Here is a 6,646-nt window from a genome sequence, read left to right as displayed (position 1 = left end):
GATGGCATTCCATGGTATGTCTTCAGAAAGAGGTGGTGAGCAGCAGCTATGTATCAAACAACAGTTGGCTTTGTGGTTTGTGAGACCACTCTGGTGTCCAGCTTTTCAATTCTTGCTGTTTCTTTTTGTAACTCTGATCCAGGATTTCAGGAATCCTCACAGGATTTCTTGGGAGGCCTTAGAGACATGTTTTCTGCCTCCTGGCTGTCACAAGCATGACAGGAGGATAATGTAGTGGGAATATAATTTTTCCTTACCTCTAATGACTTTCTATGGCACCTGATGTTGACATTTGTATAGTACTGGCATCTGTTAGGAAAAAGGAATTGCTTTGATCTGGCAGGGGTAAAGTATAAAATAAACCTTGAAAATTGATAGAGAAAACATGAATATCTGCAGAGAAAGGAGATGTTTTCTTTCCTCATTGGCTTTATGAGTCTTTGTCAGAAGAAGCATGGGTGTCTCCCACCCCATTTACAAATCAGACCTTTTGGACCTGCTTGCAGAACATGCAAGCAGTAAAGGGGGAGCTGATCTTGCTTGTTTTGTTGTATTTGAACATCTCAATAGGTGCAGAAGAAACAAAAATGGCAACAAGGTTGTCTCCTCCTTCTGTTTTGCACTGCCTGAGATGCTCTGCTGGGAACTCTCTCTTGTGTTTAACCTGGAATAGATTTTTCCTGGATAAATATTCAAAGCCTTCAGAGTGGAGCCAGGTAAGGCTCAGTGCAGTTCTCTGGCAGAGGAGCAGGGAGCAGTTGGCCCCATGGCAAACCAGTGACTGTGTTTGGGTATCTCCACTGGCAGAATTGTGCCTAAACACTGCAGTTTGGTATTTTTGTCTCACTGACAATAATTTAATCTGCCTCAGCAGTAGTGTTGTGTGACAAAATCTGTCACAGATTTCCTGCAAACCTGAAGGACATGATGTCTCTTCTGCTTGTGCCAAACAATACAGGAGTAATGTAATTCCTACAAACACAGAACTGTGAGGATTCACTGGCATCTCTAATGTCTCCCCCCACTTTAAAAAAAAATATTTGTGAAGGCCTCTTCATAAGAGGATGAAGCCTAGCCTTTAGAATAGGTGTTTTTATTGGCTTTTGGCAGAAGGCTTAGCTAAATTCTGCTGCAAGGTTTTCTGCTGTTCACCCTGACTGTCTTTACAGTCACTTCATACTTAGTTTTATTCAGTGTATTCAGTAACAGTAGCACAGTTTCTAAATATGCCCAGTTTATTCTGGAGGAATTCAGTAATTAAAATTTTACTTGAGATAGGGCCCAAGATCAAGGACTTCTACTAGGAGCCCCTCTCTGTGGCAGCACCTTTTCTTCCAACTCAGTAACTCCATTTTAGCTCTCCTAACCTCAAAATCCCATTACAGACCTCATCTTCTGCAAAATGAATAAATTCCCATGGCTTCAGCTGAGACATGTATTACTCATGTTAGCATGAAGGGAAAGTAGGGTGTGTGTGATTTTATAACTCGGGAGTGTTTTTAAGGGGTCCTGAAACAGTGAGTCATTGTTAACTTTTGTCTGACTTTAAAGTGTCTGCTCTCAGTCTGGAAAGAACTATTCCGACAATGACTCAGGGGGGTAAATCACACCATAGTTTAATATTTGACTAAGATTAAAAGAGGTCTTAGACATGCATGCCTTGTAACAAATGCATTGCAGGAGCCTCTATCACCTGCCTTCTTTCTCTGTGATTACTCTTCAGACCACAGCACCTTTGGCAGCTGGATGCTCACCTTCCAGGAGGAAGTGACTCCAACAGGCAGAAAAATAAGGAAGGCTTGATTCGGGTTCCCCTTTGCTCCGCTGTGCAGCCCAGCTCCATGGCATCATCATCTGCAATGACTTCCTCACAGCAGCTTGTCCTACCAGCTACTGCAGGTGAATCCATTCTGCTGTGTTTTACCTGGGAACTGCTCCACGTGTAATTAAAACTTGGGAGACAGGTTTGCTTGCTTGTTTTGTTGTATTTGCCTCAGGTTAAAGCTCCTGGTGTGGTTTAGGGGTGAGACCCGGATGCGAGGGATGGCACAAAGATGTGGCAAAGGAAGGAGACAGGAAGGGATCTCATCAGGCTATGACTAACCACTGGTCCTGTGGAACAAAGCGGGAGAAAGGATGACAGCCTGCTGAGTCCTCCTGAGAGCCGTTCCCATTGCATCGAGGTAGCTTTGGGGAAAGGAGTTACAATGAGTCTATATTGTTTCTTTGGGGATGTTCTTGTCTACGGTTTTGTGCCACTGGTTTTTATTTTAATGTTGTTGGCCAACATAAACCCTTAAAGGCAGGAGCAATGGGAAAGGAAGAGGTGGAAATAGTGTCTAGACTGGTTACACCAAGAAAGTATTTGCATTTTTATGTGCTAGGCTTTTACAGGGACATAGGTATGAAAATGTGAAGCAAAAACCCTTCAATTTGCAGGAACTAGAAGAAACTTGCATTTCCCACTGAAGTTCTCACAGACAACTTGGTTTGTTCTTCATTGCACCAGTGGGCGGAACAGGATCGGCCATAGGGTTCCCTATAGACTCTCTTCCATTACTTCCTACAGCAACTGCATCACCAGAAATCTTTTTTCCACACCTTCAGGCCAGCTGCCAGTGCCTTGTGGGAAAGTCTGCTCTCCCCTCTGCTTGTAGATGGCATTTTCCCTGCAGGTCTGAGCAGTACAGTCCCTGCAAATGGAATGTACCCTTTCAAGAGGACTGGGTCATAATAAACTTATTGGTGCAAGAGCTGTACAACTTCTGCAAGCCTAAAATGTTGAAAGCAGGCTGGAAAACAATTAAGATCCCCTTCAACTATTCCGTTTGAATCGTGCTTTTATTGTCTCCAAGTCCACCATTCAAAGACTTGCTGAAACTTCTGTGTTACATGAAGGCAAGTAACACATGTCAGTTATGCTATCAGTGTCTCAGACCTTTTCCTCTAGGGAACAGCAGTAATGAGGGAGAGCAACAAACAAGAGGGATAGAAACAAACAACATGGGCAGGTTTTCAAAGATCTCCAAACAATTATTTTGGCATCTAATTCATGCTGTTAGCTTCACTAGGTATTCAAGGGGAAGGGGGCCTTCTTCCTCAGTGGAGATGCTTACTCAACCTGCTACCTCCAGCCAGTCTGTGGATGGACACAGACAAGGAAAATTGGTGTGCCAAAGGAGTAGGTGCAACTATTTCTCATTTACCCTTCTGAACTGCTGATGAGACATCAGCCTTTATGCTTCACTTGACTGCTGGTAACTGAGGCCAGAGGAAGGGCAGGTGGGCAGGCCAGCTTACCTGACCTCTTTATTGCTGAGACCTCTCTATTATCTGAGACAGTGCCAAAGAGTGCAATTTGGGTCAATCAGTCAAATTGGGAAATGTTTTCCTCTGGCACTTGTCATTATTCCTTCCCAGTGCCCTTTCAGTGCCTTATGAAAGGTGAGCCTGTCAGGAGAAAGGAATAAGGCTGATTACTGACACCTGGCTTCTCAGTCTGTGCTGATGGGAAGGTGGTAGTGCTTCTCAGGGGAAGCTGGGGACTTCATGAGCTGGATATTCCTTTCTGCTTCCCTAAATCTCCAGAAGCTGAGGGTGAGAGATGATGCATTCTCCCTCTACTTGCTAGAACTCTAGGGCGATGATGCAGACTTTTTGGACATCAAGGTGCTGGGTGTACTGGGCTTGCTCAGCTAGGGCTGGATTTTTTAAATCTCCAGTCCTGGTTACACTGTCTTATTGCACAACATTTTTTCTGTGCCTATTCCTGTTCCCAGGAAGGAACAGAACCTTGTGACACCTTGTGGTGTCACTGTAGTATTGATACAGTCACCTCTGCTGGCTTCTCTGGTTTAATTTGTGTTAACTATCACACTTACAACCACAGGGAAAGTGATTATTTTCTAAAGCAGGTGGAGAGTGGCTTCTGCTGTATTGAAGGGAAATGTTCTTTACTCGGCTGGGACTCAAGGGAAAGGGGCCAACCTGGTTCTGTGGAAAGATGAGCTGGGCCCCCTCTGAATTATTAAGCACACACCAGAGTCATCAGCTCAGGAAGAAAGAGAAGCACCAGCTTAGGTCACAGGTGTGGGATGGAGATTATTAGCTTCAAGAGCAGAGGAGTGTAACTGGATCTGACTCATGCCCTTGGATGCTCTGCAGCCTGGATCAATGTCACAGCTGTTTGGTACTGTGATGCCTATGCTCAGCTGGGTTTGGTGGCCCTCTCTGGCACCACAGACAGCCATAAAAGTCCAACTCCACAGTACTGAATCCTCCCCTCCTTTCAGAGGCACTGCACTTTTAGGGTAGGGCTGGAGGATCAGCAACCCCAGGTCACACACATGGAAACTGAGGCATAGTGCTTCTTTCAGTCTAACAATTCAAATACATTGGCCATGTTTAAGCTCCCTTTATTCACCAACATAAATGATGTGCAGATTTGCAGAGAAGATGATCACAAGCAGCTGCGGCAGGAGGTCCATTGGAGCTTACATGTGCACAGCTCTTTTGAAAAAACAGATTGTCTGATTAGATGACTTAGTTGCCCAAGTATGTGTGTTCACTCCAGAAATTTTGCTCCAGGTTGTATGCCTGAGGCCATAGGGAGAAATAACTAGGCTGAAAATGAGATTCCATCTCCTAGCCATGCCTGACATCTCTGAGATTCTGTCCAAACAAAATGGTGAATGTCTTTTTGTCTCTTTGGCCCGTGAATCTGCTGTATGCAAGCAAAGGACAGGATGGGGTGTGGCACTATGAAGGAAGTCTTGGAGCTGCGTTTGTTTTGGTGGCAGCTGGCATTTACCAGCACTGGCAGGTGGCACCTGTAGGAGATGCTGCCTCATTCAAGGGGACAATATCCCCTACCTTGAATGAGGCATCCAGTCCTGTTCCTGCAGGAACTTCTGCCACACCTACTGATCTTGCACTGGTTTTGCTTCTTCTTGCTTTAATCATAGATTAAAACATTTTATTACTGGAGGAAGCCTACTTTATCAGTAAACATGTGTTTCTATATTGCCACCTTCTTATTACAACAAATTCATGACTAAGCTGAAATAAGCCCAAGCAGTATGATGAACATCCTGTAATCTGGCTCATTTTGGCCTGCAGCTTTCCTGAGAGGGCCTCTGACATCATCCTCCGAACGTCTTGTTCAGCTGTAGGGTGGCACTGATGGAACAGCAGGAGGGCTTGTGCCCCTTGTTTGTTACTGCTCTGATGGAGTACAGGTCCTGGGGTGAGTCTGTTAGTCAGTGAACAGGCCTGTGGACCTTTTCAGAGGTGGCATCTCAGCTCAAGTGAGGTTACAACTTAACAGCAGTTCAAGCTATTTGAAGAGCCACTAGAGCAGGTTATGTTCCCTTTTCCTCATTTTCACAGCTCCCCTGTGAGTTCTGGATCCTCTGCTTTATAAATTCAACCATGCTGGCAGAATATTAACAGAGCAAATCCTACCTTTCATGTAGAAATTTACTAAACTGCTCAAGAGCACCAGAGTTAGCACAGGAGATGGAAGAAAGGGGCTTCCCTGCCGGCCCTTCAGCCGCTGCAGACATTTGGAGTGACTTAGAGATAACAAGTAGCTTCTCCTTTAAGTCTGGTCCTCTTTTGCTGGTCTTAATGCCAGCCTCTCTGGAGATTCTTGGGACCAAAGAAGTACAGTTTCCCCCTCTTTCCCCCCTTCAAATATGTCAATCCTTGAACACCAAAATAGAGCACTTGTATTTGGAAACAAGAATTTATCACTTGAATGTGTGTCCTTTGGTCCAGACTTACTTTGTGAATATCTGCCCATTTTAGGCCATATTAACCTTTGAAAAGTCAATAGTTGTAAAGGTATTATAAGTTGTTCAATGGGATTTACAAGGTTTCCACTAGTTAAGAATCTCTGAAGAATTTGCACTCACTAAGTGTGCTACAAGCCTCTCAACACAGATTTTTCTGTGTAACTTTGATCGAAATAAGAAAGTTTTAGGAGTGGAATTAGAGCAGGGATACAGCCAAGCAGTAAGGAAAAATGGGCAAAACTGCTAAAATTAAATAGCTAACAATTGTCTTCTGGACAGAAGTTTTAGGCTGTCAGAGAAACAGAGGAGATAATATCAGTTTCAGGTATAATTTAACACTTTATTCTTCACGTATGTGAAAGCAAATTGCAGAATTTCCAGTCTGAAAAGGGTTTTTAAATATTTTAATTTTAATTTTTTTTTTTTTTTTTTGCTCACATTAAGGATGAAAAGGGCTGTAATGTCTACTACCCTGTGTACAAGATTTTGCTGGCTGGCTGTACCACCATCCCTCTGGGGATGGGGACAGAGCTGTGCCAGGGAGACTGAGCAAACTTTTGAGAGACCAGCCCCCCTACAGACTGCCTCATGCTGCCTGGCAGCACCTTTCAGCAGGAGAAGGGTCAGCTGCTTTTCCTTTGGCTTTTCTAGCTCTTGGCCTCCAAACTGGAAACACCTTGGCTCCTGACAGCAAAGGTTTGCTTGCTTTTTCCACATGAATCATGAGACTGGAGGTGCTTGATCTGCTTCAGGATGGAGAAGTCTCAGTTGGTTTGTCCATGTGGTGGGGCAGCTCCCTGGGAAGACTGCTGAAGGGCTCTGGGAACAGCTGGAAAAAGAGGTGTCCTGGC

This window comes from Ammospiza caudacuta, chromosome 6, assembly GCF_027887145.1.
Source record: "Ammospiza caudacuta isolate bAmmCau1 chromosome 6, bAmmCau1.pri, whole genome shotgun sequence".
Classification (NCBI taxonomy): Eukaryota; Metazoa; Chordata; class Aves; order Passeriformes; family Passerellidae; genus Ammospiza; species Ammospiza caudacuta.
The sequence above is the reverse complement of the archived record's forward strand: the minus strand, read 5'-3'. Positions refer to the sequence as shown.